The following is an 11,428-nucleotide window of genomic DNA, read 5'->3' as shown; positions in this document are numbered from 1 at the left end:
ACTAATACAGACATCTCGAAAACAAACACTAACATTATCAACAAACAACCTCAACGAGAAAAATCACGGAAAGTACTAACTTGGCCCAGTCACCAACAACCATGAAGCAAACAAACATTCTTATGTACATTATCACCAACAACATCACGAAAACAAACACTAACATTATCACCAACGGAAAAACATCACGAAAACAAACACTAACAGCAGATGATATCACCAGACACATCATCGAAACAAACATAACATTATCAACAAACAACCATCACACGACAAACAAAACACTAACTATTAACCACACTAACAATCATGTTCACGAAAACAACCAACAAAACATTATCACCAACAACAACATGTCCGGAAACAAACCTAACATTATCACCACTAACAAATCACGAAAACAAACCACAAACATTTATCACCACGAACAACGATCACTGGAAAAAACACTACTTATCACCAGAAAACAGTCAACACGAGAAACAAAACACTAACATTATCACTAACAACATCACGAAAACAAAAAACTAACATTATCAGCCAATCAAAGGCATAATGTACGAAAAGCAAAACGAACATTATATCACACAACAACATCATGAAAACGAGTAAAATTTCGACAGATATCACAACAATCATGATCGACCACGTGAACATACCATCACGAAACAACAACTTGACTTCATCCACACAGTAACAAGTACGATCACATAAAACGCAAACACTGAATAACAGTTATCAGCCACTAACAACATCACGAAAACAAACTACTAAGCATTATCACCAACAACATCACGAAAACAAACACTAACCTTATTCACCACTAACAACATCACGCAAACCAAACACTAACCTTATCACCACAACATTCACGAAACAAACACTAAAGCATTACTTCTGACGTCACTACAACAACATCACGAAAACAAACCACTGAACATTATCGAATCACTAACAACAATCATACGAAACAAACACTAACATTATCACCAACAACATCCACGAAAACAAACATTAACATTTATCACCACTAACAACCATCACGAAAACAAACACTAACAGTATCACCAACAACATCTACGAAAACAAAACACTAACATTATCACCAACAACCTCACGAAAAAAAATACTAACATTATCACCAACAACATCACGAAAACAAACACTAACATTATCACCACTAACAACATCACGAAAACAAACACTAACATTATCACCACTAACAACATCACGAAAACAAACACTAACATTATCACCACTAACAACATCACGAAAACAAACACTAATATTATCACCACTAACAACATCACGAAAACAAACACTAACATTATCACCAAGCAGCATTTTGATCACCGTTGTCAATAGCTTAACCTTTATTAAGTAATATTGATTTTAGTCTTTTGAACACATAAAAAAGAGAAGAAAAATAACGTAACGTGAATGAACAAATTAATTAATCAATAAGTTTCTTTTAAAAAATTATTTATTCTTTTTATGTTTTTGTTTTTTTGTTTTTTAACGATAAAGGTATTGGATCATCAACACACAATGGATTGCATCAAACGCCATTTAGATTAATCCTTGCACTAATTGAATTAAAATAATTATAAATAATGGTAATTAAACTCGAGTGAAGTGCAATTTGGTCTGAAATCAAACGTGTGATTACAAAATTGCACGACCGCGTAGCCGGTCACAAGTTTATCACAAGTTTGAATTCAGACCAAAATTGCACAAACGAAGTTCAATTACCACTTAATCATACCTATTTTGAAATCTCCTGCAGTAATAATCGTTTTAACATCTTATCTTAATGAAAAATTTAATCAAAAATCTGTCTTCAACATGAAAATTGATATTTGACAAATGATATTTGTTCTGATATTTACTTGGCTATTTAAAACAGTGCTCAAACTCAAAATAGTGCCACTCGTATTTAAATCGCACTGCTGAGAACCAATCAGCTCTTATCACCAGTAATTTTAAAATGGATATAATTATAACGGCTATCATACAAGGTTATATATGAATTATAACGAATGTAACCAAATAGTAATAAAAATAGGCGATGGATGATTTCAGATGAAGTTATTTTATGAAAGCTTTTTAGAATTAGGGATCCCTTCAGCGCTAGTAAAGGAAATGAAAATGGCCTCATTCTAGTTTTAACGCAAAAACGCATCTTTTCTCTCTACCTGTTTGATGGTCTCTATCCTCTGAGGCCCTCACGTGGGTGCACGGGTAGCGTAGTGGTGAAAGCGCTTGGGCTTGGTGTCGTATGTGAGTAGAGTTGTTTGTTGGTTCTTTCATGTACTTCAAGGGTCTTTCTCCAGATTTTCCGGTTTTCCTTTCTCCACAAAAATCAACTCCTAAATTCCAATTCCAACGAGGGCCATTAAGTGATACCCTCGTAAGAACGAAGACGCTTTTTTATGAAAATGGCTTTGCATTTAACTTAACTTTAGACGTGTTCAAATACCATAAAAACTCAAACTCAGACAGACGCTTTAAAAAGTTATTTTGTAAGACCAAAATCCAAAGGAATTATTGAGAAATGTTCATATACTGAAATAATATAATGACTCTTGTAACCAGACAATGAGGGGGGTGCTTGTCAGTGGAGAATTCTTAACAAAATAGGGCTAGAATGAATAACATCATAATAATATAAATTTAGGCACTGCTCCCAATAGGCACAGGGACAATTTATAGGTAAAACTGAAAGATGAAAATAAAATCCAGCTAAAATCTTCAATTTTTTTTTCACCTTCGAGATGAAGATAATTTCCCCCATAATGAAAACAATGAAGTGAAGGAAAAAAACATTGAAATACCCTGCATTGTTTTCTTCACTCGAGTCTTTGTTTTCGACCTTAGTACTAACCCACCACCAGCCACCCCAGGGGCTAGTTTTGTTCTTGAAAAATTCTTCGACAAAGTTTTCCATGGCCGACATTATTTCGCTTTGAATTCCTGGTTAATTTTACTTGAAAAACGAAAGATAACTACAGATAATCCAATAAAATGTCAAGTTGGGTAGCATGGGTGGCGTTCGCGGCTAACGCGTCGTCTTTCACCGCTGTGAGTCCAACGGGTCGGGTCGTTGGTTCAAGCCCTGCGGTCGCCACATGTGAATTGAGTTTGTTTGATGTGTTGTTCTCTCCTATGATACGAGGGTTTTCTCCGGGTTCTCCGGCTTCCTCCCCCCGTAAAAATCAACATGTGATTTCAGTGGTTGTGTGCATAGAACATTTAATGTAGTGGTAGTGCGTGTGAGCGAAAAGTGTCCCCAATTAGTGCGAAATCGCTAGAACGACTAGACACTTAAATAAATGATTTTTTAAAATTTATTTATTTATTTATTTATTTATTTATTTATTTATTTATTTATTTATTTATTTATTTATTTATTTATTTATTTATTTATTTATTTATTTATTTATTTATTTATTTATTTAAATCTAAGTTTAGTGAAGTTTAACTTGGTTGTCTTTCATTAAAATCCAAATTTCGGATATTTCCTAACTTCTTATGGAAAATTTAAAGAAATAATCGCTTCGGAATCATCGCTATCTTCTCGGCTTGAAATCCTTGTTTACGAAATTGATTAAGAATTAATATTTCTAGTTCGGCTGTCTTGAATTACGGCGGTCAACGAAATAGAGCATGTGTAGACATAAACCTCTGCCACGTGATCTGATAGCCCCGCCCTCTCATAATCACTTGACAACATAGTGACATTGATTGACATCTGGTACATGATAATTGATTGGACTATGGATGTGAACCCCATAGCAGATGCTCGGAAAGGTCTCTTGGGTAAGTTCCTAAAGACCCCTGGGCAACTATTGCGCAATTTTGTCATTTTGTCGATGAGAAAAAATAGAAAATAAAAAACAAAAGAATTTTAAGACTGTGATACCACAGGTATCCCAGTAATCATAGCAGTATCTTCATCTGTAACTGTAAGAGTATTGATAAAAAAGTAAATTATACACCGTGAAAAGATGAAAAACCTTACTGACGTTTCGGACGCTAGTCCTTCGTCGGAGTAAAAGAGTAAAAGCTCTTTTACTGCGACGAAGGACTAGCGTCCGAAACGTCAGTAAGGTTTTTCATCTTTTCACGGTGTATAATTTACCCTTTTATCATTACTGTTTCATTAGAAACACCGACGCAGCTCACACTAGTTCTTAGCTAGTCATCTCTTCCTGTAACTGTAAGAATGGTGTTCAACATGAATATAAGAATAAAGATCACCTAGAAACACTTGTCCCATCCTGCAATTACCGTATTTCCTCTATTAGCTCTTTTTTTTTTTTTTTTTTTAATTTTTTTTTAAATTTTTGTTTTTATTTATTTATTCTTTGTTTGTTTGTTTGTTTCTTTTTGTTGTTGTTGTTTTGTTTATGTTTTTGTTTTTGTTTTTGGGGGTTTGTTGTTTGTTTGTTGTTGTTGCTTTTGTTTGTTTCTTAATTTGTTTCTTTTTGGCAGTTTGAACATGTCGCTGTTGGGTTGAATGTCAACTGTTGCTAGGGGTCGGAGACAATGTTCGCCTCTAATTAGTTCACGACAAATGGCCTTTACAGTCGAAGGATATGAAGCGTGCGATATTCATTCTTCCATTTCTCTTATGTCACGTTTGAGAAGATAAAAATTATGAATTTTCAAAACAGAGCAAAATTAGCTAATCAACGATAAACGGGGAGTCATCATATGTTTGTACAATTTTTGACAATTTTATTCTCACTCGCTTCGTAAAACTAGTGCGTCAATTTAACTGGATTTTTCATATAATGTGCTTCGATTATCCTAGATTCTAACAGACGCCGCTTGAAAATTCGATCCAAAATTTGAAGCATATAAAACATCGCGCTGTAAAAATATTACCGCTGAATGGATTGCCTTGAAGTTTTCACATATCTATTTCCCAGTTTTGCGAATGTGCTTTACGAAAAATCAGCATCAAATCTTTAAAAATCATCGAATAATTTGTTTTACTAATTGTCGTTTTAAACCTCAAATATGAGAGTTTTGATAAAAATCACATTTTCGCCGTTTTCTTCAAAACGGTTCCAAGTTTTTTCTTCAAACTTCCTACATCAATAGATCAGAGCTTTATCTAGATGGTAGTGAAATTTCTACAGCTCGTCCTATCCAAATTTTGGAGAAAACATTTTTTAAAGTGAGGTGTACCTAAAGAGCTCACCCCGCTAGAAATAATTAATTCAATATCGGTCGACAACAACGCTCTCGGACATGCTACAATGTTAACTTCGGATTTAGATAAAACTGAAAGGTTGAAAAACGGGGGGAAATCTTAAATTATTTCTTTATTCGAGATCAAGATAATCAGCTCCCTATGATGAAAACCATGCAGTGAAAATCCAATCGAAATGCACCACTTCATTTTCTTCGCGCTAGTCTAGTTTTCGACCTTACTACTCTCCTACTTAGGAAGTTTGTCACATGTGCACACCCACCACACGATAACTACAGATAATCCAAAATAATATCTGGTTTATTGGAATTTACTATACCTTGGATGTCTTTCATTCAAAAATCCAAATTTTGGAGATTTACGAAACGAATTTTTTCAGGACAAGTCAGCAATATGATTTCAATCAGACATTTTGCAGATTGTTGAATATTTTCTTATTTTGATGTAACTAATTAGAATATGTAAACACAGGCCTCTTATTGCCTTGCCAGAACTTTTTGCTTCCCCAATAAGCATAAATTCCAGTCCAATAAACGAAAAAGAAGAGCTATACTTTAAGTAGAAAGTTCAAAATTTGTCTTAGATGGTTTATTTTTTACGCGCGCTCGGTCCAAAGTTTGGCCATTTTCACTCCTTTTGAGCATCTCTTGCTTTGGACTCCGGTCGAACGTAACTTCTTCTCTGACTGTTTTCTCGAAAACAAAATAATATTTTCGAAAACCAACTTCCCAAGGATTCATATCTAATAATGGTCTAACTAATTTCAAAAGGAGAGCAAATTTGATTTTTGGACTCTTGCCACGAATTTTAATGAATCAAAAAGTGAAAATCCCAAAATCATGTTTCCATAGCAGCCTTTTTTATTATTAACATTGCATCCAAAAAAAAATTTTTTGAAAAAAGTTATACTTTAATGAGATTTGCTTAATGGTGTTAGTAAGTGTTATTTGTTCCTGGCCTGAAAGAAAACTATAGTGAGCCGAATACTTTGTTCACCGGTTGAAAACTTCTACAATCACAACAAAGTCGTTATTTGAATGACGTCCATCCACTTCTACTCAATTTCAATGTGAAATGCCAATAAGAAAAAGACAACTTTATTTTTGTATTCTTGCTTTCATTATTCGATTTGAACATTTATCATTGAAACGATCTCTTCATATTCGAAAAATAAACAACAGTTTGAAAATTCGCAGAATCCAAAAATCAAGTTATCTTTTTCTTATTCACATTTTACATCTGGGGGCAGAATTTGGTAAAAAAAAAAACTTGTTTTCTTATGAGATACTTTTTTTTATACAAGATACAGTCGATCCCAAAAACGTTGTCCAAGTGAAAAGAGGTTTATAGGACAATAAATGTCACGTGTCTCATTAAATATTCAGTTTTACGCGCGTGTGGAAATAGGAATCTGAACGTGCTGCATCACATGCGTGGCAGAAAATGTCGACGGCGGGTAATTCAAAACAAGTTCTTTAGACTTTAGAAGTTCGGGTTTTGGACTCCAAGAAGAAGTCTAGCTACGTTGTAAGAAGTTTACCCAATTTTCCAGTGTTAGAGACCGTTTCAGAGCTACGTTCTGAGCTAGTGAAAGCCTTACCAGACTTAGAGAACGTTCTGCAAGACTGAGTAATGAGTAATGAGCAAACCAATCTGCATGTACCATACCTTCTTGCGCGTGAATCCAAGCCTGTGGACCGTTCTGCATAATGTTTGGGCACTAAAAGCAGAGCCAGTTGTATTGAATATTTTCGACGCTATTTCATTCAATTGCATTTCAGGATGTTCTAGAAGACACTCCATGACGATATACTCTTCATGCGGAAAAAGTGTTCCTGTTTGAAGAGGTCGACCGACGGGCCAAGGATTAATGTCTCCACTAGTGTAGAATGTCGCACACGTCCGTTTGACCGTTTCAGGACTTACAAACAGATTAGCGGCTATCTCCTGGTATGTTTTTTGCATAAAACAAATGTTGGTATACCATTCTCCACCTTAAATCATCCGAGAAAGCCCGCGGCATCTTTCAGATTCAGTTTTCAATACTGTAATTTACTTTTGCATCAGCATGCTAATTTTAAAAATCCACGCGCGTAAAACTGAATATTTAATGGAACACGTGACATTTATTGTCCTTTATAAAATAATTGGTATACTACGCGCGCTAGGATTGGTCGGAAACCATGTTTGATGAGAGTATCAAAACACGCTATCGTCATTTTTAATCTATCGCGCGCGCTCATTGGTCAGTTTGAATAAGACGGCACGTAGGGAGAATTTACTTAGACTTTGCTTTTTTTCGATCTTTTCGCGCGTTTGTTATTTTATAAAACAAATCAAAAACAGTTTTCTGTGTTTGATACTCTGATCAAAACACTTGGGATGTTGGGAGAACACTCGAGAAGCTGGAAACCACTCCGCTACGCGTCGTGGTTTCCTACGCTCCTCTCGTGTTCTCTCAACATCCCGCGTGTTTTGATCAGAGTATGTTCTGTTAAATAAACCTCTTTTCACTTGGACAACGTTTTTGGGATCGAATGTATATAAATTTATGTAAATATATTTTAAAGACACGACTAGTTGTTTATTCTGATGAATGTATTGAGTTTCGATGAAATCTGTAAGAGCAGTTCAAAACTGACGAGCTTAATTTTGGTTTTCACACTATTTTTGAACTTCTTGCAATGCAAAACAACACAAGGGGCTCCTTCTTAAATTTATATATTGTTTTCAGATATTATTCATGGCTCTCAAAACGTCTTTGATTATACCTCAAGAATCATAACGGCGCGGAAATACATTTTATTATTATTAGATAAAACTAGAATACCAAAATTCTAGAATCTGGAGGTAGATGCAAAGAATACCAAGTACCCCTATTTGGTGAACTATTTAAAAAAATAACATTCAAAAGTTTAACAGCATTTGAACGGCCAACTATGCGAAAAAGCAAAAATAAGGCATATTTCATAACGAGTTGGTTCAGTTGAAGCAATATTTAATCAATAACTAAAAATCAATCTCAAATTTTCTTGTTAAAGAAAAAATTTGTTAACAGAAATGCAATAGAAGTTATTCTAAGTTGATCGATTGGTTTTAATGAGAAACACTCTTCATCACTCTACCGCAGTCCAGCGTGACGTCCTAGGAGGTCGTCTGCATGTCCCAATAAATACAATACGAAATAATACTAAATAGTAAAACTGTAACAGGTATTTTCATGTCGCCTTATTCAATAGAAATTCATAATTCTCATAACGAAGCTTCAAGCTCTCACTACTAATGATACATTAGCATAAACCTTACTAGCATACTATCACGAATCCTGCAATCGGATTGGCTAACGTACTCACTATCTATCCTGTGATAGATAGCGAGTAGCGAAAAATATACAAGTGCAGTGGTCAAGTTTCGTCGAAATCGTATATTTCTGCTTGTTCTCTAAAAAATCTTTAAAAATCAATTTTAGAAAAGACAAGACTATATCAAAGGAAGGAATGGAGGTTTTGAATTTATACATCCCGTAAAAAAAGTATTTTTTATAAATTTTTCATAAAGTCTGTAGCTATAGATATTCTAGAAACGCGGATCAGTCAAGTTATTACAAAACCACTTTTAGGGTTATTTGGATTTTTTCTCGCACACAATTGTTCTCAGGGTCATCTTCAAAAAAGAGAATTTTCAACTCTATGTCAAGTAATTGATATTTATTTGGATTAAGGTTGTTGAAAAGGTTGAATCATCGAAGTCATAATGCCGAGGGGTTTTCAGGGTAGTCGATATCCTGGGCATTGTGGCAATATGGTTTGTCACGAAGTACATTTCTAAAACTCATGAAATATTTAATGAGGAGAAAACAAAGCAAATCACTACTGTGACGTTGGTTTGGAAATGTGTTCTTAATTTGCATTAAATTTCGTAAATTTTTTCTTTGATTTTCTCCAAGAAATATTAATGAGTTTGAGAAGTAATTTGAAACACTTGAGAGAGTTCTTCCTTTGATTTCCAAACACCTCAAAGTCAGTTTAAAAAACTCGGCTTCTCAAACTCATTGTGTTTGAAAATCAAAGGAAGAACTCTCTCGCGTGTTTGAATGATTACTTCAAGAACGAGAATCTTCAAGTGAATCGGTGTTTCCATAGAACAACGAACAAAATTTTCTCGAAGCGGTTTTTCAAGAAAATGTCTTTTGCTAAAATTGGAACAAGGAAGAATCAATTCTGCTTCGAGTACTATAAAGTGGGGTGGTTTTTCACGCATCTTTTTCTTTTTCTTTTTTTCTTTTTTTGCCTACAGGGAGCGTCGTTGAAGTTTTGAAACCTGGGCCGGATTGTTCAAAGCTGGTTTAGGGCTAATCCAGGATTAACTCTATAGGTCTTATTAAGAGTTAACCCAGGATTAGCACTAATCGGGCTTTGAACAACTGGGCCCTGTAAAGTGGCTCGTAACACCATGGTCAATGGAGGGTAACACCCCCGGATGGTCCAACAAAACATAATAAAAGCTAAAAAGAATTAAGGCAATCATTTAACTGCTCTAAATTATGATCCCAAACGGACGGAATTTAGTGGGTAAAAATAAAAGATAAAGATGACAAATCAATAATAAAGTAGCGAGGGTAAATATGTTAACTTGGAGCAATATTCCTGTAACTGTAATCATGATGTTAAACATGAAAGATAAGATTAAAATCACGAGGAAGTAATTGTCGCGTCTCGCATAGTTGATTGTAAATTGATTTATTTTCTTTTTCTTTTTTTGTAATTTCATTTTTTAAGGTTTGAGATAATGAATTGAGAAAGTATAATCATGAGGTGATTATATCTGAACTATGAAGAGCAATAAGCCACGGGCCTACATTTGATCATTTCACAGACTTTTTGAGTGGAATTATTCAGTGGAGGGTAACTAGGAATCTCGGTAATCTCTTGGAGAGCTCCTTTCGTTTTTTTTTTTTTTGTTTTTTTGTTTTTGTTTTTTGGCTTTTAACAATACCATATCTTTATGTTAAGCTACAGAGAAGATCTGCCCAATTTTAACATGACAGGTCATTACAAACAACATAGACTTAATCTCACCGGCGAACAGCTTCGCAACCACAGCAAAAAAACACATTTTTATGTAGTCCAAATGCGCGAAAAATAGAGTTGGTCACGCTGTTTCGTAAAGCAGCGTCACACTTGTCACACTTTTAGCACTCGATTTATCCTCAATAAAATATATTTTAATATATAAATCATTTCTTTTTCTTTTCCACTTTTTTTTTTTATCTTGGGTGCAGAATTTGATAAAAAAGCGTTGTTTTCTTATAAGATAAGATAGACATAAATATATGTACATATATATTATAAAGGACACGACTAGTTGTTTTTTTTGAACGAGTTCGGATGAAATTTATGAAAACAGTTCAAAATAGAGCTTTTGGTTTTATATACTATTTTTGAACTTCTTGCAAGCCAAAACAACACATGCAGCCGGAGTTCCGCTTTTAGGCAGTGCCTACATTGATATAGAGTTCCTTGGTAAAAAATATTATTGATGGAGCACTTTAAACGTCTTTAATCACCTTGGTACGAATTGTATAACGAAACATACTTCACTACTAGCTAGAATACCAAAATTCAAGAATCTGGAGGTAGCTAGTATAGTTGCAAATAATTATAATAGAACCGAATATACTAACAACCCCTATTTGGTGAACTATTTCCGAAATAACATTCAAAATTAAAGTTCAACAGCATTTTTATTATTCTTTTTTTAAATCACACAAAGTAGATAGTCTGCAAGGCTTTTGCGGTCAACTATGCGAAAAAGCAAAATATTGAGACATCTTTAATGGCTCGCATTAAACAACGAGTTTGTTCAGATGATTTAGTAATAACTAAAAATCAATTTCAAATTAGCTTGTTAAATCGTATTAAAGAAAAAGGTTGTGAACAGAAATACCATAGAAGTTAATTCTATAAAGTTGAACGATTTATTTTTATGAGAAAACCTCTTTATCAGTGCCCCGGGTAGTGTGACGTCCTAGGAGGCCGTATGCATGTCCTAATAAATATAATATAAAATGATACTGAATAGTAAAACTGTAACAGGTATTTTCATGTCGCCGTATTCAATAGAAATTAATCATACATCTCATAACAAAGCTTCAAGCTCTCACTAATGATACAATAGTGGATCATATTTCACTCTTATCGGACAACT

Source organism: Actinia tenebrosa, unplaced genomic scaffold, assembly GCF_029948245.1.
Source record: "Actinia tenebrosa isolate PJP-AT-01 unplaced genomic scaffold, QUT_ActTen_1.0 PGA_scaffold4__44_contigs__length_22323623, whole genome shotgun sequence".
NCBI lineage: Eukaryota > Metazoa > Cnidaria > Anthozoa > Actiniaria > Actiniidae > Actinia > Actinia tenebrosa.
Note: the sequence above shows the minus strand (reverse complement) of the source record.